A 22,473-nucleotide genomic window follows, 5' to 3' on the forward strand; every position below is an offset into this window, starting at 1 on the left:
TCACTGTACAATCAAACAACACAGCACAGCCATGCCATGTTGTTGAGAGCAAATTACCCTTTACACTGATTAACAACACATGCAAACCTCCAATACAACATATTGGAGCACCTCAAACACATCTAACACTGCCCAGGTATACCACTTAAATGAATATTAATTTGTCTATAACAACATTCTTCCATACCATTACCACTTACATAACAGTATAAGCTTAGAGAGAACTTATAACAACCAAGCAACGGAGTCCAGATAAACCAACAGGTGGGTATCACGATTCCGCTCCTACCACCTATTACTTTCATTTAATCCAGGCACATACACAAACCTGCGGGGCAATGAGTAAACCAAATAACTCAGTTGGCATACCAGAATCTTTGTCAACCCTACGGGACACACAACAAACTTATAATGTATCTAATTATCAATATCACTAACAAAACATTAAATAACATCAGATTAGCAGGTATTAACCACAACTCACAAACAAACAAGACCCCAGTCTGCAACGGAATCCTCAATACAAGGTGAGAAGAACTGAACCTTATTGAAGCTGTAAGCTAAACCATGGGCAGAATACATACTCTATAAATAAGCAAAGCTTAACATATCAGAACATAGGCCTGGTGATTGCAGATATGAAATAAGCTTTTCACACAACAAGAGGGATTTGCTGCCATGTTGATATATGAGCAGGAAACCTTTGATTTTGAAAAGCTATTGCCAGGCGCAGTGAAGAAGTAATGCTTGGCTCTCCACTGCCTCTGATCCACTGGTCTGCTGATCAGTATATTCAAATAGTTCCCTATCCTAGAAAAGTTGCAGTAGGTATTTTCCTACACATATTTTTGGGGGGTTGGGTGATGTATCATGAGAACAAGAATGTTTTTTAATTTTATGTATTTATTAGAGTTTTTTCCCATAAGAAAGCACACATTAATAGCCATACACTTTACCATAGCTTATTGTGATAGTATCAAAACAGATGGCACATTATGAACAACATTATCAACCATTAACATTAGGGGGCAGGGTTGTGGGGGTGAGGCATCTTACAAAGTAACCTACGACTTGTACTTTACATGAGAAGACAACACAGCGTTAAGCAAATAAGCACATTGTGATAACCGTACATCGGTATAACATAGCTGGGCATTCTCGTTGTTTGTTGAACTACTGTTTGTGTGGGCGAGCAAGAGAAGGCATTCAGCTTCACCGTATGGGCCCCCATGTCTGATACTGAGACATTGTTTAGCTTGGGGATGTGGTCGGTGTGTTATGTGTAGCTGAGCTCCGAGCACTCACCCATTGTGTGAATGGGGCCCAGATGTCCTTGGACCTGGATGCTGGGGGCATCAGCTCCCAGAAGACTGTTAACTGCCCTTGGCAGTAAGTGATGTTGTGTATCCATCTGTCTACAGAGGGGGCCGTGATGGTGCCCCAGTGCATTGCTATTCTGCGTTTAGCAAGTAGGAGCATCATGGCGGAAAAGCGGCGTTTGTCAAAGGGGGAATTTTTTACATGTCCCAGCAGAGCCACAAGTGGTGTGCGCTTCAGGCTTGTCCCTGTGATCTGTTTTGTAATATCATAGACCCTGTCCCAGAAGTCGGCAATGGGGGCATTGCCATGCTAAATGCAAGAATGACGTTGTGGCTTTCTGCATCTCCAGCAGTGTGTGTCCGCCCGGAGACCCATCTTAAGAATCTTAAACATTTGTAGGGGGGTACGGTATACGTGATGGAGGAATTTGATGTGGATTAGATGTAGCTTGTAATTAACAGATAGGCGCTCAAGCTGAGTACAGCAGTATGTCCACTGCTCATCAGCAAGGGGATGGTCCAGCTCCGTGCGCCAGACATCTAGGGCCTCATGTAGGTAAATAAAATTTACCGATTCTTAAATACCGAACCGTACCGAATCGGTATTTAAGAATCGGTAAGTTATATGTAGGTAACAGTTCGGTAATATTTACCGAATCGGTAACATTCGGTATTCAAGAATCGGAATTTACCGAATCGGTAAATACCGAGGTGGTATTTACCGATTCGGTAAATACCGATTCGGAAAATACCGAATCGGAAAAACGAAATAACATGACTGTTTGAAACAGCCAATCCTGTGCAACCAAACCCCACCCAAGTAGGAAGTGGCCACACCCAGGCAGGTGCACTCAATCAACAGACTCAGGAGAGGCTGGGAGTGCAGAGGAGAGGCAGGGAGCCAGTGCCTGATTGTTGAGATCAAACTTCACTATGTCCAGCCAGAGGACAGGAGGGGAAAGGAGGCGCAAGGTGAATTTCAGCCCCAAGGAACTCCAGGTGCTAGTGGAGGAGGTGGTGAAGCAGCACCAGAAGCTTTTTGGGAGGCAATCCCTGCAAGTGGCAGAGTGTGAGAAGCGCACTATTTGGCTGGCAATCCAGGCGCAGGTAAATGCAGTGGGAGTGACCCACAGGGACATTGACGTATTAAAAAAACGCTGGTACGACCTGCGCATCGTGACTAAGAGGAAGATGGGGGACATCCGGAAGGAGGCCAGCCGGACAGGAGGTGGAAGTAACAGGGCACCTGCCCTCACCGAACTGGAGGAGCTGGTGCAGTCGACAATCGAGCACGAGAGTGTCGTGGGCCTTGGGGATGCCGACAGCTCTGCCAGAGACGCCACCCAACAAGGTAAGAGGAATGCACAGCAATGTAGCCCCCCCTACCCCTATCCCACATCCCCCATTGTGAAATGATTAACCCACTCCAGTCCATGTGTTACTGCAGACAGGCAATACATTATGGGAGATGTAGTCAGGGATCCCCCACCATGAACAGAATAGCACAGAACAATGATGCATGGTGCACACATTAGCCTAAAGCAGACAGAGGACTATGTGAGAGTGTAACATCAATTGATTGTCAAGCTTGCAATGCATGCCTTCAGGTACACTGAGCTGATGTTGCCTTTCTGTCCACAGACGTAACATCGCGCAGGACTGCACATGGCACAGGAGAGGGGGCACACCGTCAAGCCAGTTCAGCTACGGGCAGCACAAGTTCTGGCCAGAGAGCGTTGCCACAGCCATCATCCCCAGTACCTGAGCCAGCATCCCCAGTACCTGAGCCAGCATCACCAGTACCTGAGCCAGCATCCCCAGTACCTGAGCCAGCATCACCACTCATGCTGGAGTCACCGGCCACAGCACCGCCTGCAATAGTGAGGTCGAGGAGGCGTGCTGCTGCCAGGCTGCGCGTGTTACACACATCATCTGATGACAGCAGTGGGCCGGAGCCAAATACTATGCCCCAGGATGGGAGACATACCACTGTGCCCTCCACCTCACAGGGAGAAGACACGCGTGCAGGACGGCGCCGCAGGTTGCGTGAGCAAAGTCCACCACCAATCGATCACAGCCATGGGGTCTTTGGGGGCCTTGAGGCCAACATGTTAAAACAACAGCGCCTGCAAACAAAGGCAGTCATTTCAGTACAGCGGCATGTGCGGGGACTGAGAACCACATTCAAACAAATGGACAGGAACATCTGAGCAATGGCGGCGGGGATAACTGACATGGCAGCGGGCCTGCGGGACGTGTCACAGTCCATGCAGCTGTTGTGCAGCAAGTTGGACGCAGATAGAGCTGCAAGGCGCCGGGAACGGCAGAGGGGAGACAGGCACACCAGGGCACTCAACCGCCTGGCAACTGCAACATCACTACTCTGCCGGCGCTCAGTGAACATGCAGGAGGGCCTGACACACTGCAGCAGCGACGTCACTAGGGGGATGGTGCAGGTCACCAGTGCCCTGGAGGTCCTATTGACCAGTCAGGCGGCCACAAGTGGTGCAGGGGATGCTGCTGAAAGCATGGACACCAGCAGCAGGAGCAGCATCACACCCCCCGTCCCAGAAACACACAGGAGCAGCAGGCGGCATGGGGCTGGCACCAGTGAGGAGGCTGAATCCGTGCCATCCCACAATGTAGCGCGTGGCCGCAAACTTTGATGCTGCACCGCGTAGCAATAGACTATTGGGTGACGTAACCCTGGACTTCACACTTGTGAATGAGCAATGTTGCCAGAATGGCATTATCCTTGTTTAGTGGCGTAGTGGCGCATTATTAAACTACGTCATTACAGACAACAACTGACTGTGTCCCCTTACTTACTCAGAAATAGTTGCATGTGATCTCTGCCCGTCTTGCTCTCCCATCTGTTGCTGTTGGCACTCCAGCAGCGTTGTCCTCTGGCTGACCGGATTCATCATCATTGTCCTCAAAATCTATTAGTTCCACCTCTGTACCTCTCTTTGTGGCAAGGTTGTGCAGCATTGCACAAGTGGCAATGATCTTGCAACAGATGATGGGTGTGTACAGGCGTGCACCTCCGCTTTTATGGAGGCAGCGGAACCTGCTCTTCAATAGTCCGAACGTGCGCTCCACCACATTTCGTGTAGATTTGTGTGCCACATTATATCGTCTCTCACTCTGGGTTGATGGGTGTAGGTAGGGAGTCAGGATGAATGACCGCACGGCATATGCACTGTCGCCTAGGTGAGTAAAAGGGAACCATCAGTCACATGCCTCAATACACTATAATTTGCAGGTTTCATGGGGCGTCACTGTTACTTACCTAGCAGGTATCCCTCTCCAAATTCTCCGGCAAGCAGTCGTGTGTAGATCCCACGGTTCTGGAAGATGTAGGAGTCGTGGGTGGTCCCAGGAAACTTCGCAACAATATCAGTGATGAGGTTCCCTGCATCACAGATTACCTGCACATTGATGGAGTGGGTGGACTTTCTGTTCCTGTAGATGTGCTCAGTGGCAGCTGGTGGGCAAATTGGGATGTGTGTGCCATCAATACAGCCAATGACATGGGGGAACTGTGCCATGTGATAAAAGTTAGTTTTAGTTTTCTGCAGTTCAGCCTGTGTGTTTGGGAAGCTGATGTAGTGGTGCATTCTCTGCATCATGGCATCCAGGAACTTCCTGAAGAAACGGGACAGGCAACTCTGGGATACACCGCCCACCGCAGCTATCACCACCTGGTAACTTCCAGAAGCAAGTAGATGTAGGCTGCAGAGAACCTGCACATGTGGTGGTATGGCATGCGCCCTTCTTGTTGGCTGGTCCAGGAGTGGGTGCAGGTCCCTTATCAGGTCCATGATGGTTTGTGGGTGTAGCCTGTACCTTTCATGTATCTCAGCCTCAGTCAGTTGGAAGAGTGTGATACGCTGTCTGTATATGCGTTCCTCCCGTCTCCATATCCTCAGACCTGCTGCCTGTAGACGTAGGCGCCTTGCAATGACATACAGAGCGGCCATGTTGTCCACGCTGATGCATTTTGGGATTTATTTTATGCACTGTTGATGATTACCACCTGCTTTCAATCTGTGTTAATTACCGACTCTTAATTACCGAATTTCATGGATTTCTAAATTACCGAATTTACCTACATGTCTTTTTCCGTTTTACCACATCATATTTACCACTTCATATTTACTGATTCGGAAAATATGTATTCGGTAAATATGAATCGGTATTTTAGAAATCGGTAAATATGAATCGGTATTTACCGCTTCATATTTACCGATTTTTGGTTTTTGGCCTCCTACATCTCACTTGACTAAATACCGGTCGGTAACGGGAAATTTACCGAATTTCGGCCGTTACCGACCGGTATTTGGCTACCTACATGAGGCCCCTAGTGCCTTGGCTGTGGTCACTTGTACCGTGCGATGAGTAGCGTTATACAGATGAGTTATCAGTTTCCAAGGTGAGGGGTTAATCTGCAGATGGTCTAGTGATGGCAGGGCAGAGGGTGCATAAGGGAAAGAGGTATGAATTTGCCAGCATGTCGCCCCTATTTGGTAATATAAAAGCAGGTCCCACAATGATGGGGGGGGGGGGGGAGTCTCCAGTTGATGTTGGGCATGAATTTGTTATCTGGATATAAATCTGCAAAATTGGTGATACCAAGTTGTAGGGCTCTGGCCCTGGCTCCGCTGCAGAGCAAAGAGGGGATAAGGGAGTGATGTGCCAGAGGGGTGGTTGTAGTGTAAAGTGCCAGGATGTTTGCCCGTCTGCGTAGACCTTCCCATGCCCACCTAAGGGTCTCTACCGTGTTTATTACATCTCTGGGTCACCTGTATATATGGTGACCTACAGTGGGGAGAGACCGGCTATGTCTTTTTCCATGGCCACGTGAGGTTGGAAAGGTGTAGGATGTACTCAATAGTGCAGAAATTGGGCCTGTGTACACATTGCATAAAGTGTGAGATCAGGGGCACCAAGGACTCCCTGTTTGAGTGGCAATGTTCAGAGTTCCCAAGATATGCGAGGTTGTTTACCTGCCCAAGCAAGGAACGCCATTTGGGAGTGGAGTTTCCTAAAAAACGCACTGATAATAGCAGGGGTATGTTTACAAACACGTAGAGGAATTTTAGTAGCTCCACCATTTTCGCTTTGGCAAGATGCCAGCTAGGGAAAGAGGTAGTCTGGACCAGAAAGTTACTTTCCCTTCTAGCCAGTCCATAGGTCGTCCGTAGTTCATGTTCCAGAGTTCCTGTGTGTCCCGACTGAGCCAGATCCCCAGATATTTTATCGGGGCTGTGGCCAATGTTAGGGGGAATTCCAGCTCAAAGGGGTGTGTGATGCCGGTTAGTGGGAATAGGACAGATCTTGACCAGTTTATGTTCACTCCAGCCAGGCCGCCAAATTGAGTGATCTCCCTCAGCATGGGGTTTAAATTTTCCTCTATCTTTGAAACCCAGTCCTCTGTGTGTATGGTGTTGGCGCATTCTCGCTGCTAGTGGCTCTATAGTCACAGCAAAAAGGAACAGGGAAAGAGGGCAGCCCTGCCTGGTGCCTCGGGACGCTGGGAAGGGATCAGAGATTAGGTCATTAGCTTTCAGCCTGGCTGTGGGGTTGATGTAGAGTAGTCAAATTAATTTGACAAATTTCGTACTGAATCCCATTCTTGAGAATATGCTGAATAGGTATCCCCATTCAAGTGACTCTAATCTCTAGGTGGCATCAAGGAAGGCGGCAAGTACCTCTAGGTGAGGGTCTAAGTGGTGCTGTGTGGCAAAGAAGGTGCGCAAGTTGTGTGCCATGGAGTGGCCAGGAATAAACCCCGATTGATCCGGTCTAGCTATAAGTGGGAGGAGAGGTTGAAGCCTTGTGGCAAGAAGTTTGGCGAGTATTTTAGTGACGATGTTTATAAGGGACAATGCGCGATATGAGTCTCATTGGTGGGTGGGCTTGTCTGGTTTTAGAAGTGATATTATCATGGCTTTGCGCATGGATGGGGGTAGGGTACCCTTGTCAAGTGATTCCTGGTAAACTGTGATTGGGTGAGGGGCCAGTATGGTTACGTATGTTTTGTAGAAGGACACTGTCAACCCATTCAGTTCAGGAGCTTTGTCACCTGGCATGCTGTATTGTTTGACTTATATCTTCCGCTTTTCTTGAAACCAACGTTGCTCTCCACCCCTCTCAAACGGGCTTCTGCCCTGGTCAAGGGATGGAAACCACTAAGCTATCAGTGGTGGAAGAAACGAGAAAAATACTGGACGCAAGAGGAGCAGCAGCAATAATCCTCCTCGACCTGAGTGCAGCTTTTGACATGGTTAACCACTGTGTCTTGATTTACCGCCTCAGGAGTGTAGGAGTGACGGGAACAGCCTTATTATGGCTGCAATCCTTCCTAGAGGAGAGATCTTTCCAGGTCTTCGAGGGCAATACCAATTCACAACCCATGCCCTTAAAGTGCGGAGTCCCACAGGGCTCCTCACTGAGTCCCACCCTTTTTAATACCTATATGGCCCCGTTGGCAGAAGTGGTATCCCCCTTTGGGATCCACATGGTGACATACGCCGACGATACACAGTTGGTTGTATCTCTGAGTCATCCTAGCCAACAGGCCAAAGGTCTCCTTTCCTGCCTGGAGGAAGTCGCAAAATGGATGAGTCTCTCTCATTTGAAACTCAACGGTGAGAAGACAGAGCTCATGATCCTTGGCAACTCATTAAGCTCCTTTCCAAAAACTTTGTGGCCTTCCTCCATGGGCCCGGTTCCGACCCCTAAAACAGAGATTAAAAGCCTTGGAATCTGGCTTGACCAGAACCTCACCTTCAAAGCACAGGCAAGGAAGACGGCCGCTTCATGCTATGGCCTACTGAGAATTATTCGTAAAATCCTCCCTTTCCTACCCTTGCTAGCAAAAAGACTAGTGACCCAGGCCCTGATTCTGTCCAGATTGGATCATGGAAATGCTCTTTATTTAGGTGCCCCAAAGGAGGTGATTTTAAAATTGCAGTTCATACAGATTTGTGCGGTGAGGCTGCTCACTGACACCCCTAACCTCTGCTCAGCAAGACCTGCACTACTCTCTCTCCACTGGCTTCCAGTACAGGAGAGAATAAACTTCAAGGCTCTCTGCATAGCCCACAAGGCGCTGAATGGAAGCAGACCCTTAACTACAAATGCTATGATCCGCCCTTACAGGGCAAACAGGAAACTTCGATCAAATGGACTCCATCTGGCTGTGGTCCCTAGGATCAAGAAGGCCAGAAGTGGTGGAAGGCTCTTTTCACTCAATGCCTCCAGACTCTGGAATGCCCTCCCACTACATCTACGGAGCGAGCCGAACCATCTGAAGTTCCGAAAACAATTAAAGATCTGGATTTTTCCATAAAGAGATCAGCCCTCTAAGTTACAACTGCAGCGATGGGATGCTTCCGGGTAGCCATGCGCTATACAAGTGCCAATACAATGTTAAAGGTTCATTAAGGTATGTGCGTTGCGCTGTGCCCAGCCATATTAGTTCGATCGATTCTAGGTAGTCATGAAGCTCTGCATGTGGACCGCTTCCAGTGGAAGTGTGGAGTGTGGCGTAGAATTCAGCGAGGAGGTCAAGTGTGGCGCGCTGTCCTCTAACAGGACTGGAATTAACGGGTTGTATGATGGTTCCACACATGCAATTACTATGCATGCCTTTACAACGCCGCCCGTACAACGCATGCGTCATTACCACGCATGCATTTTGTACGAAAAATGTTTCAATGTGTATGCCTTTACCACGATAATATTGCGGTAAAGGCATGCTTGGTAAGTGCATTTAGGCGTGGTAAAGACATCAGCTCGGTAATGACATGTGTGCAGTTGGTGTGCTCTGGCATGAGCGTTATAGAGTTATGTTAATTTTCCCTACGTGATCCGTTCAGTGCTTAATAGACACTGTGAACAGACTTCCTTTTAGTGACGGGACAAAGAAGCCAGAACCGGAACTTGCCCAGGCCTGAACCCTAAGTCCGATGGACCAAGAGACAGCCTGAAGGGTCCTGGGGGGGCACTGAGGTGAGTTGAACAGTGTGCCTATAAAAAATATGTAATTTAAATATATCTGCTTTCACAACATATTTCAGCAGCAAGAGGGCACGTGTGGTTTCCCTTAAACTGTCCGCCTGTCGTAGCCTCCTGCCTGATCCTGAACCCTAATTCTGCTCCTTTCTTAACGCTGAGTTGCATGATCAGATAGTGTCCACGCCATGTGTCGGGTGGCTGTGGTCCAGGCCGCTACATCTCCTGTTCTCAGCCAGAAGTCCAATCTGGACCAGACGTTATGTTAGTGGAGGTGTGGGATGTGGTACAGCCCAGGCCGTGTCTTATCAATATAGCTATTCCTCTTGCATAATTGGAGTAAACCGACGAGTGTACCTCTCCCCAGTGTTTATTTTATAGTTTGGAGTCAGATGTGGCCAGGAGATGTGTTTCTTGTAAGAAACCAATATCTATCTTATGCCTAATTAGGTAAGATTGGATGAGCCTTATTTTTCTTTGATCATTCAGCCCTCTTACGTTCCAGGGGAGGAAATGAACAAAAGTCTTAAGTACCACTGGTGGGCAAGCCTGTTGTAGTATGCCCAGATTACGGTTTTGACTGTGCGCAATTTGTGAGGGTGTAGGGATGCCACGTTGTCATGATGTTTCAATGCGTAGGAAGCGAAAGAGCCCATGTGTATAATCGTCTCTCAGTGTCATGTGCCCCCTACCCCTGCCCTGTACCAACTGTGGTATCTGTACCCTCCCCTCCTTTTTCCTACCACACCAACACCCCAACTAAGTTGTGACTTACATCCCTCCCACCACCCTCCACCCAACAAGTAACACAAAAACAAACTCTGCAATGGGAGTTCTGCAGTCGGGCCTGGGTCGCCGGCTTACAGCCCTGCGGGGTCAAAGGGGTGGCTTAGCATTACAGGTAGAGTGGGCAAAACAGTGTATAATGTTGTATGATAATAACTTGAGCACGGGCATTGTGAACTTTTAGTCTATATCCTCTTTATGGTATGGACCGTATAGGTATCGCCGTGCAGGCATTCTGTACCACATGAAGACTGAGGTCAGCTTTTCGTTATCAATCATTGTCACTCATGCCAGGGTCTGTTCCGGCATTCTGAGTAGATAGAGCGATTTCTTTCAACCGCTGATGTGTTTCGCGAAGGGCTGACTTTGCATCAGCAAAGAAGTGTGATTGTCCGTCGAATGTCATTTTCAGTTTTGTTGGGTAGAGCAAGGCATATGGAATTTCGGCCTGTTGAAGAATGCGTTTGGTTGGCACAAAGTCACAAAGGGCTGCCTGTACTGTAGGGGTGAAATCAGGATAGAACAAGATGTTATTGCCTTGATAGTTTATGGCTCCGCGCTCTCTGGCCAGGCGCAATACAGTGTCGCGGTCACAAAAGTTGAGTATACACTCGACGATGGGTCTTGGTGTAGCACCATCTGGAGGTCGGGGGCTCAGCGAGCAGTGTGCGCACTCTACTATGAACATGGGGGGAGCTCTGTGCCGAATAGGTCATGCAGTAATGTTTCTATGTAGGGTTCCATCTTGGGGATCGCAGTTGTCTCAGGTATTCCAGTTATTCTTAGGTTGTTGCGCCTAGAGTGGGCCTCTAAGTCCTCGTTCTTTGCTCTAATCACGTTGAGGACTTTTTCCATTTGGAGTAGATGGTCTTTCGACTTGACCTGGAACTCATGCGCATCAGAGGCTCGATTTTCCAGAATGTCTAGTCTGGTGTCATGGGGGTCAACTTGCTTTTTGACCATGTCAAGCCCGGAGGTCAGGGCGTATTGTTTGGTATCGATTGTCTTCAGGCTGGTTCTGACCTCGAGAAGGATCGCCCGGAGATCATCCGCCTGGCCCTCACCACTTTCTTTGGTGCCCATTTCAGTGTCAGAGCCTGTCTCCGTGAGGTGGATGATTTGTTTGTTTTCAAATAGGAGCTTTGATTGGGGTAGTTTTTCCCCATGTCATGAAGTTGAAGTGCACCAGTCGCGCCATCAGTGAGCTGTGAGTAGAGTGTGTGGTGGGGGCGGGTCACCACAGGAGAGTATCCATTATGTACTGATGTTGTTGTAGCCTTAGACAGTCACACAAATACTGCTCGGTGGAACTGGGGACGGCCGCCCACCCGATCTGGATTTAATGAGTCTCAAATGGCCTTAGTGGCACAGTCCTGTGTTCACAGTGTATCTGACCATTTTTCACTTGAGTTCCACCTTCGGGTGTGAGATGGACCCCGCATGTGTGGTGGAGCCGGACCCTGGTCCTCACCGCCTCTCAGCGCGCAAGAGTCTCATCTGGGTCACAGACCCCCACCGGGCCGCGCAGCAGCACCCGGTCCGGCGGGCGATGTCAGGGATTTCGCTCTGACCCCCGTCCCGACTAGGCCAGCCCCTGGGATTGCTATGCGTGTCAGCCCCCAGCCGGCCCACAGGACCAGCCGTCTCCGCCATGGCCTTAGGGACTCCACCCAGCCAGGCAACTTCACAGCCCACACCCTGATTGGGGTTCCCCCGTCGGCCCAAGCCAGAGCGCCCAGAACCAAGGGGGTACTCAGGTGTCCAGGCCTCCAGTCGTCCCTCTGTCCTCCAAGGGCGCACCGGCAAGCATGGCCCGCAGTTAGATTAGGAGCCACACAGGGCAGTTGTGCATATTGTCTTTTAGTCGCCCCCAAGAGTCTCGGAGTGCCAAGTCGCAGGATTGATGATCCTCTCTGTGCCCCAGCCCCGGGGTAACAGGCTCAGCGGCTGGGTCCTAGCTCGCGTGGTGCTCCGATTTGCCGCAGGCCCCGCCCAGCCAGCAGGTCGATTAGCGCTCAACAGAGGCTGCCGGTGCTCGCATTTTCTGCGAGCGGCAGCCCAGTTGGCCCATGTGTCCCTGCTGTCTATGAACGCCCTCTGATTGCCGTACTATAAGCTGGATTCTGCAGGATTAAGAGCTCGGCCGGCAGAGCCCTCTTAGTGAGCGGCCATCCTGCTGCTCGGCGAAGACACGCACCCTCAAGAGAACAAGAAAATTTAATTTTAGTCAGCAATATCAATGAATCAAGTCAGTACATCCATTTTTTGAAGTAGCTAACCCTGTCTGTGAGAGACAATAGTTAAAAAATAAAGAACAAGTTACTTACCTTCGATAACGATATATCTGTAAGAGACATATATTAGTTATAGATTCCTTACCTTATAATTACCCCCAGGCATCAGACTGGATCCGGAGAAATATTTTCATAGCAGTAACCCTGCATGTCGGTAGGTGGCGTCTGTCCACTCCGCGTACGTCGTCGTGATCGCTGGGATGACGTCGCGATATCTACTTTGATGCCGCCCTCGCAAGCTGACGTCAGTTCTTCCACGCCAGGAGCGCAAAGCCATGCAAGACATTGACCACTGATGCACAAGACTAGGGCCCTGAAAGGGAGTCCCTTACCCTAGAAGTCAGTTCGCAGAACGGGGAGGATGGGTGGGGCGGTAAGAAATCTATAACTAATATATGTCTCTTACAGATATATCGTTACCGAAGGTAAGTAACTTGTTCATCTGAAAGAAACTATTAGTTATAGATTCCTTACCTTACAATAGATACCCAAGCAAAATTGGAGGCTGCTGCAGAGGGGATACTGGTGCCTGGCCCACCAGCTGGACCCTGACCCACAAAGCTGGGTCCCACATCCCCGGCTGCGCAAAGGCTGAACAGTTTGCGCAGGCCTGTGGCTCTGGGCGGGACGTGGCTGTGCACCCCTTCCATAGCCACGAAAGGGGCGAAAAGCAGACTGCGTGGATGAGAAGTAGCAGTGAGGCCCAAGGATCTGGCCGTAGCCCTAAAATACTTAAAACGCTCAAGGGCATTGTCCGCTTTGTCGCCAAACAAGCGACGGCCATCCAAGGGCATGTCCAAACGAGTCGATTGGATATCACCCGAAAAACCAGTGGACCTCAGCCAGGAACTATCACTGCAGGGCTACCGACATTGAAATTGTTCAGCCTAGCAAGTCGGCGGTGTCCAGCCCACACCTAATGGCGAACTTTGCTGCATCTCTGCCCTCTGCGACTGCACAGAAGAGAGTGGCCCGGGCCTCCTCCAGACACTGTGGCAGCACCTGCGCAACTGTATTCCACACAGAGTGAGAATAACGACCCAAAAGACATGCGGTGTTCACCGGCCGCACTCCCAAGCTGGCGGAAGAAGACATCTTCTTCCCAAGATGATACAGCTTCTTGGATTCCCTATCTGAGGGAGCAGTAAGGAATGCGCCCTTAGAAGTAGAATCTTGGACCACCAAGCTCTCAGGGGTAGGGTGTTGGGAGAGGAAAAATGGGTCGCCCGGGGTCAGGTGGTGGCGTCGGGCAATCATCCTATCCACAGGAGCCCCTGTGCTGGGCTTGGACCAGGTGCCCGGAAGGATGTCAGTAAGGGCCTCATTGAACGGCAGTAGGGGCTCTGAAGAGGCCGCTGCCGGTTGAAGCACCTCGGTCAGGAGGTTAGTCCTGATCGCCACTGTAAGAAGCTCATGGTTCAAGGCCTCAGCCGCCCTACGCAACACCACTACGTATGAGACTCCCTCCTCCGTAGCCACGGTGGGGGAGAAAGCATACCTGGGTCAGGTAAGGTATCCAGACCACTGGCCTCACCCACCTCCTCTCTCCAGTCTGGTTCACTTAACTGGTCAGCTAAAGGATCACCAGACCCCTCCCAGTCCTCCTCGTCCTCTTCTGGCTGCCACTCAGGGCGAAAAGGAACGCCAGGATAGAACAATGGTACAAAATTACCGTCTGGCACCGGATCCGGCATCGATCAACCTCAATCCGACTCAGTGTCTAGGTCAGGGCAGGGGCCGGGGTCGGTGCCGCCTGTGGACACAATCGGCGTCGGAGGTGGCGGAGGTGTCGTCCATGGAGTCGATGCTGGAGGAGATGTCATAAGGTCGACCGGCGCCGATCCGGATCCAGGCCTGGATCCCTGGGAGCCCTGCGGCACTGGGGTCGAAGCCACCGGGTTCGAAGGCCTAGAACCCCCAGCCGAGAACGCGGGCCTGAAAGCGCACGGGTGGAGTCGGGTTGCTCAAAGATCAAGTGATGGGCTTCGTAAAAACTACGAAGTTGGGCAGGGGTCGCTCCGGCTCCCGGAAAAGGAGGGAAGGTCGGAGCCACCCCGGGAGGAACAGCAGGCGGAGCCACAGAAAGACCACCATCCTCATTTCGTGTTGCGCAGGCCGACGGACGGGGAAAACGCGAACAGCGACGCTGCTTCTTCGCCTTCTTTTTGTGCTTCGACTTACCCGAAGACGAAGACTTTGACAATGAGTGGTGGTGATGGCTCCGCGACCGGTCCCGCGACCTCCCTCTCGACTGGGACCTGGAGCGGTGCGGAGTGGACTGCCGGGCCTCGAGAAGCTTTCGGGACCACTCCCGCAAAGAGTTCGGGTTCATGGCCCGGCAGTCAGAGCACGACTTCGGCGCCGATCCGGATCCAGGCCTGGATCCCTGGGGGCCCTGCGGCACTGGGGTCGAAGCCACCGGGTTCGAAGGCCTAGAACCCCCAGCCGAGAACGCGGGCCTGAAGGCGCACGGGCAGAGTCGGGCTGCCCAAAGATCAAGTGAAGGGCTTTGTAAAAACTGCGAAGTTGGGCTGGGGTCGCTCCAGCTCCCGGAAAAGGAGGGAAGGTCGGAGCCGACCCGGGAGGAACAGCAGGCGGAGCAACAGAAAGACCACCATCCGCATACCGTGTCACGCAGGCCAACGGAGGCGGAGAATGCGAAGAGCGACGCTGCTTCTTCGCCTTCTTTTTGTGCTTCACTTACCCGAAGACGAAGACTTCGACAATGAGTGGTGGTGATGGCTCCGCGACCGGTCCCGCGACCTCCCTCTCGACTGGGGCCTGGAGCGGCGCGGAGTGGACTGCCGGGCCTCGAGAAGCTTTCGGGACCACTCCCGCAAAGACTTCAGGTTCATGGCCTGGCAGTCAGAGCACGACTTCGGGTCGTGGTCACACTCCAGACACCAAAGGCACACGAGGTGTGGGTGCGTAACCGCCATCAATTTGTGACAGGAGTCACAAGGCTTGAAGCTGGTCTGAGGACGGGACATCCCTACGTGCACCAGGAGTCTGAAATCTATATCTAAAAATCAATATCTAATAGTCTCTTTCAGATTGTCTGGTTTTTCTCACATCTTTGATTTTGTCTAATTAAAACTTAACCACTCTTCAGATGACTATTGCATTGAGAGATCTTTCAGCCAGGGAAAGTTGATTCTGTAAGAAAGTAGGCAAAGAAATGGATTGGGTTATGTGGAAATCCAAGATTCCTTTAGCGATAAGTTTCCTGACTGTCTGCAAGACAACTTTGTTCATATGAAAGACTGCATCTGGCTCATGGGAATAAAATACTTTTTACTAACCTTGCCTGCAGAAATGCTAGCTTCAAGGAAAGTGCATTCCATGAAAGATGTTGTAGGGAAACTTATGAATCTGTTCAAATGTTGGACCCATGATCCTTGGCAAAATTAAACTTCCAAGTAGGAGATGGTGTTCTAATTGGAGGAAAAGTAATGGTTACCTAATTTTAGTCTTGGTTCTGTATCTTAGGAATCTTCATAAAAATTCTGCGAATTCCTAAATATATGTGTACCAACAATTCATGAGCTAAATATATATCCATATTTAACACATGGGGTGCGAAGTTCGATATGTCCATATGATGTGAAGCAGGCTACAGGATCCTATCAAAGGTGAGATTTTTTCAAAATGTAGACTGTCAAACTTAAAACAAAATCTTCTTAAAGCTTTCCTGAGAACACCCATACATGCTGAAGGCAGATTTAAATGGCCATATTGTCTCGTTTTGGAGGCCATGCTGCCAAGTTCACGGACATCAAATTTGGATGAATAATTTGCAGCTTTAACCTGCTCAAAAGATTTGGTCAGTATGTCAACCAGTACTTTGGCCAGATCCATTTGTAATAGACTGGGTACCACTATTGTCTCAGCCAATCTGGCATTATCAGAAGCATTGGTGCCTGAGACTTGTATTTCGAATCTCAGCTGGTATAAGGGAGATTGAGGAAAAATGCAGTGTAATGTCCTTCACCAGTTCATCAAAAGGGCTTTGCCCAATAAGCATGATTCTGGAACACAGGGCCTGACTGAGAGTTTGGCAGACAGTGTTAAACCGTCGGTATGGCGAAGTTCCTTACTCCTACCATAATGAAGATCCTCCATTCACCCAATTTTGAGATGTCCACCGGCCCAAAAGACAACTCTTAATATTGGCAGGAACCACTCTCACAGCAGTTTCTGTCAATGTATAACAAGTTTGGCAGATGGCTCTGTCAACACTACGGCACTGTCTGTCAAATGTGGGGAACAACCTTTACAACGCAACTTTTACAACGCACTACACTTACAACGCATTTTTTACAACGCAACATCCACTACAACGCATTCCATTAAATAGAATGACACTACAACGCATTTTTAAAAACTACCTTTACAACGCATTCCATTACATCGCATACTACCTTTACAACGCATACCATTACAACGCATAATATTACACTACACTATCCAACACTTACCCTACTGTTGCACCCCCTGGAGTTAGAATAGTAATTTTTACCCCTATACTATCCAACACTTACCCTACTGTTGCACCCCCTGGAGTTAGAATAGTAATTTTTACCCCTATACTATCCAACACTTACCCTACTGTTGCACCCCCTGGAGTTAGAATAGTAATTTTTACCCCTATACTATCCAACACTTACCCTACTGTTGCACCCCCTGGAGTTAGAATAGTAATTTTTACCCCTATACTATCCAACACTTTCCCTACTGTTGCACCCCCTGGAGTTAGAATAGTAATTTTTACCCCTATACTATCCAACACTTACCCTACTGTTGCACCCCCTGGAGTTAGAATAGCAATTTTTACCCCTATACTATCCAACACTTACCCACTGTTGCACCCCCTGGAGTTAGAATAGTAATTTTTACCCCTATACTATCCAACACTTACCCTACTGTTGCACCCCCTGGAGTTAGAATAGTAATTTTTACCCCTATACTATCCAACACTTACCCTACTGTTGCACCCCCTGGAGTTAGAATAGTAATTTTTACCCCCATACTATCCAATACTTACCTTAAATGCAATTTAATATTATGCGTTGTAATGGTATGCGTTGTAAAGGTAGTATGCGATGTAATGGAATGCGTTGTAAAGGAAGTTTTTAAAAATGCGTTGTAGTGTCATGCTATGTAATGGAATGCGTTGTAGTGGATGTTGCGTTGTAAAAAATGCGTTGTAAGTGCATGCGTTGTAAAAGTGTGCGTTGTAACGACATACATCCGTCAAATGTTTAATGTTTTTGTATTTTCAAAAAGAAAATTCCAAAGCTGGATTTAGTTTTTAAAAATACAAAAACTAATGACCTGTACACCATGGGAGTTGTATCCCATGGTGTGGGGGGGGGGGGGGTAATTTTGCAATTTTCCCTGCCTCTTGGCGCTGATGGACAGTGAAGCACCTATGCATATAAAAATGGAAGGTGGTGGTGTCATCCGTCGATACTCTGGATGAAAAAAGCTGAAGGAGATGTTGGTGTGTATGAGGAGTTAGTGCCATTGCCATCATATCTAGACTAGGATGGAGACACAAGAGAACATAAGCATCCTTTTTGCTATTCTGGACTACATGGAGAGTCCTTTTCTCTTTGAGGAGATGGAGGAACATGACTGCTTGTAGCCAGTGATTCTATATATGACACCAGCATGCTTCTGATGCATATCATATAAGTGTGGTGTGAGACCATCCTTGGAGATTGAGGCAGGTTTGACAGTCTAAGTGGAACCTACAATGAGTCATCTGCAGGTACGATAAAGCATGCAGAGCCCAACATCAACAGTAGTAGTATAGGCCCTTCAGGATTCATCCCAAATTTCTTCTGAGGAGTTGAAGACAAATGATGGTGAGAACTTCAACGTCCATCTCAGTGACATCGAGAAGTGGTACAATGGCGAATCTAGTGTCAGAGACTGCAGGGGCATCATACAGCAGGGCCATTTGTAGTGAGGGCAAAAGGGATGCCGTCAATCGCTGGGAGTGCTTTGATATCGACGGTGAGGGGGTCACAGTCGGTCTTGCGTGCTTCATTTGAATGGGCTTCGAAGACCTGTAATAGTTATGGTGAGTCACCGTAGACACTAACCAACCTTTCACAACAAGCACATCGGGCCGAAGCATTCAACAGCAACATTATGGTCTCCGATGTTGAGGAAAAATGTCGGACAAAATAGTGATGCTGTGGTCTTTCATCTTTTTTCATGCCTCCTTCTGTGGGAGTCTTTGTGATTTTTTGGTTCCTTTTCTGAAGAGACTGCATGACTTGAGGGGTTTTCGTGCATTTTCTTCTTTTTCAGCTACTTTGCACTCAGATCATTCAGTTTGTCTCTCAGTTGATTGCCCTCACGATCTATTAAATCCTTTTGGACATTTTTTGCCACAATTCACATTCTTGACAGAATGTGGTAAGGGGAGACACACCCCTTACCAGTAGCAGCCTTCTTTCCCATAAAGAAGGGGCATTTTACAAATAGGGTAGACATTATTTACTGGACAAAATCTAAAGAAATTAGTGAAATTCTGTTCACTCAATGGATAGATTTAGAAACAATAACTGACTGAGAGGCAACTGTCAGTGCAAAGCATCATGGGCAGTGGAAGCTCCTTGAGTCTCAAAACAGACAGGCTGTTTTTTTCTCAAACCTTTTCAATGTAAGCCTATCAGGCTGCGCTTGGTCCTCAATGCTAGACAGGTACACAGCATTTTGCATGCACTGTAGATGCCACAATGCCATCTTGGGAGTAGATATTTGGAGTTTGGCCATTTAAAATTCAGAAACATCATATTGGCAGGGGGACTATCGTCCTATCTGTAAAATACAGAAAAATATACTGATATGAAGTGTTCCCGTGTCGACACACGCAGCTAGGAATAAGAACGTTTCTGAAGAACATTTTCTATAGGCAATTATAGCTTCCAGATGTACCTTTTTTAGAAGAGACTTGCAGTATGACCTGGCTAATTAAAGAAAGTAAAGCAGAACTGCTTCTTCTTGACAGGTAATGGGTTAGAACGCCTTCTGTACACACCAAATGCAAATTCTCTTCCACTTGAAGGTATAAGAAGCTCTTGTGGATTGGCATTTAGCTTCTTTTAGACTACCATACACTCCAAAAGGAAGGTTCAACCATCCATAGGGGATAAGTTCAGGAGCCAGGCTGTCAAATTCATCTAATTGAAGTCACTATGATTTTGCCATGTAACACATTTTTAGGCCTTGTGTAATATTGTGGACTTCAACCTTCAAAAACTCCGGATCCTGCTGAGGTTGTTTACATTTTTTCAGCAGGCATAGAGTTGCCTCCTTTAACGTGACTGGAGAAGGAAACTTCTACTCTGTAATCTCAAGAGATCCAGGACAACTGGTGGGAGAGGCCTTGGTGATACTCTCTGTTGCAGAGCTTTCATGATGACAGACACTGCAGCTTGCTGTGCTTCCACAATAGAAAGTGGTGATGTTATCATCAAAGAAAGGCTGGGATGAAGAATTTGGTCGTCTACCTTGTTATGGTGAACGTCAGCCAATCTCCATTGCTGGGCCAATCTGGTGCTATTGGAATCATCCTGGCTCTCAAGTGCAACTGTGGCAAAGATTATGGGTATTAGGGGAATCAGAGGAAAGGCGATAAGCAAAGTTTGGGCATTTTTCGTTGTCTTGTTCTGCAAAGAGTTCTAACTGACGAAAACCTAAGTCACAGTTTATATAGTGTTCATATAGTGCAACACAGCGTTGTTTAGGATGTACTTGTTTTTATTCTTGAAAATCTGTGCATAGTGACCCCCCCTTGAGAATTTTGAGCACTTCGGAGGTGAACTGAGCTAATGCTCACGTGCCTGGTTATAGGCCACTTCTAGATTGCCTGTGCCACCTGTAATAGTACTATTCTCTCCTTGTTTCTTAAAGTAGGGTGTGGTTGTCATATCAATCATTTGAACAATAAGGAAGTTTGTTTTGATGGCAGCGTGGGATGCCTTAAAGGCTAGGTGTACAGCTCTCAGTTTCAAAAGAGTGATGTTGAAGGATATTTTCTTGCAAGATCAAGTCCCTTGAATCCGAAGATGGCTATATGTGCACTTCAATCGATCACAGAGGCATCTATCACAATTGTTTCTTCTTTTTCTTTTAACCATCGTTATTGGGTTTTTTAAATGAATAACACAGTGTACAGCCCAACAAATATCAGCCAAGATAGCACAGCGATGCAAGTAGTTATCCCACCGCTGCCCAGGATCAGTATGTGGAAATACTCAGCCTGCAAGTTTAGGAACATCATCCAATTGTCAGCTTTCAGCGTTAGAAGAGCATGCGGCAGGGACAGCAACTTGAAATTTTCCCTGCAGAGGTGTAAAAGAGTCTGAGGTCTAGGATTGGATGAAGACCAGTAAGCACAGAGAATACAGCCACTGCCCAATTTCCTGCTGTGTAATCAGCGTTACTGCTCCTTTGTGCAGCAGGATTGTCACCTCCTGCTGCATGATATGCAGATGGTAGCCAAACTGAGGGACTGGAGGGAGGGATGCAGGGAAGGTTCTGCTGCAAAGATAGAGTACCTTCTTTCTACAATCAGAAGGACCCATTAATTCGAAGTTACAGCCTTCCAAGCCTGTAGAAAGAAGGATACCTCTCTTCCTGCTGGCTGCACATGCTCCTTAAGCTGAAACTAATACGGTTTTCCAAGAAGCATGGGAGAAGAAGAGGAGGGCTGCAGGGTCTGGGGCCTCTGCCATTGCCTCTGTCTCTGTACTGCTTGAGAGGCAGGTTCTGTTGCTGATGAGGCTGACAGGGCAGATGCTGGTGAAGATTGCACATCATCAACAGTACTAATAATTGCACTGGAGACCATCACTTCTTCATTTAGGATTTCCAAGAAATCCTCACGTCTCTTTTAAGGCAAGTTATTAGCAAATTTCTGCAGTGAATCGCACAGGGACTGTTGGAAGTAGCGCTGGCTGATTTCGACATTTCAGGGATTTGGATGACTATGCACCTGCTGGACTTCTTTGCGTCCCTACAGTTGTTGATTTAGGCATTCTGATACTTCAGTGCTTAAACACCTACTGGCAAACCTGTTATTGGGTGGATCGGTAGTTTTGTGGTCCCAAAATATGGGTTTATGGTAAGAATCTCCTGTAGTTGCTGATATTGTGGTTCATCAAACAATTGCTTAGCTCTCTGAGCAGTATTCTGGAACCAGCTCTCCTGAAAGGGTCACAAGGGGGCGTAACTTCGGGGAAACTGTAGAGCAATATTTGTCAAATATCTGGCGCTGCTTGGTGTATCATAATAATGTAAGAACTGAAGTGGGAAATTGGTCACGGTTATAATATGCTGATTACATGCAGGTTATCCTCAGTAATCCTCAATCTACAGTGCTTCATTCTTGCTTATCGGAGTCCTAAGTTCTCTCCCTACCTTTCTACCTCCTGTTTACTTTGTCTCTTCAAACACTGTGGTACTGCTTGGGTATCAGAAACAGGACTTGCAGGTGAATGGTCAGTTATTTGTGCCTGCAATACAAGTAGGATGGCCGCATTACTATGTTACATGTAAATGGCTAGTGAGTTTCCTCCATGCTAGATAAAATGTACTCTCCTACTGTAAGCACTGTACAAGAAACCGTAGGACTTAACAATGAGGACGACCAGTAAACAATCACAGCTTCTCAGCTGAGCTGTAAATAACCCATTACTTACCTCAGTGGCCAACTAACGCAACCTCCACCAGGACACAACCACAAATCAACAAGCCATAGCAACAAGCAACAGCTCCTAACTAAAAGATCACAATCAATTAGCACACTCCTACAAATGTCACATCACCACACCAGTATGAGATCACCAATCTATCACTACATTAAATACACCTTCAACAACACACAATGCACAGCTGTAAAAAACACAATTTGAGAATCATAATTAACGATCCACAACACAGACATCATATCATCCTAGGTTTTATATTCAGAGCCTCTAAGGGTGACATAAATCACACACCAGTCTTGGAAAATGCATCAATGCATATTATAT

General features: G+C 48.0%; 1 protein-coding gene across 1 annotated transcript in view; it reads right to left on the reverse strand.

Moving 5' to 3' along the window:
- LTBP2 (latent transforming growth factor beta binding protein 2) overlaps window positions 1–22,473 on the reverse strand; it is a 1,878,832-nt gene that overhangs the window by 637,146 nt on the left and 1,219,213 nt on the right. The gene's annotated exons all lie outside the window — the stretch shown is intronic.

The sequence above is a fragment of the Triturus cristatus genome, chromosome 9 (assembly GCF_964204655.1).
Source record: "Triturus cristatus chromosome 9, aTriCri1.1, whole genome shotgun sequence".
NCBI classification, from domain to species: Eukaryota; Metazoa; Chordata; class Amphibia; order Caudata; family Salamandridae; genus Triturus; species Triturus cristatus.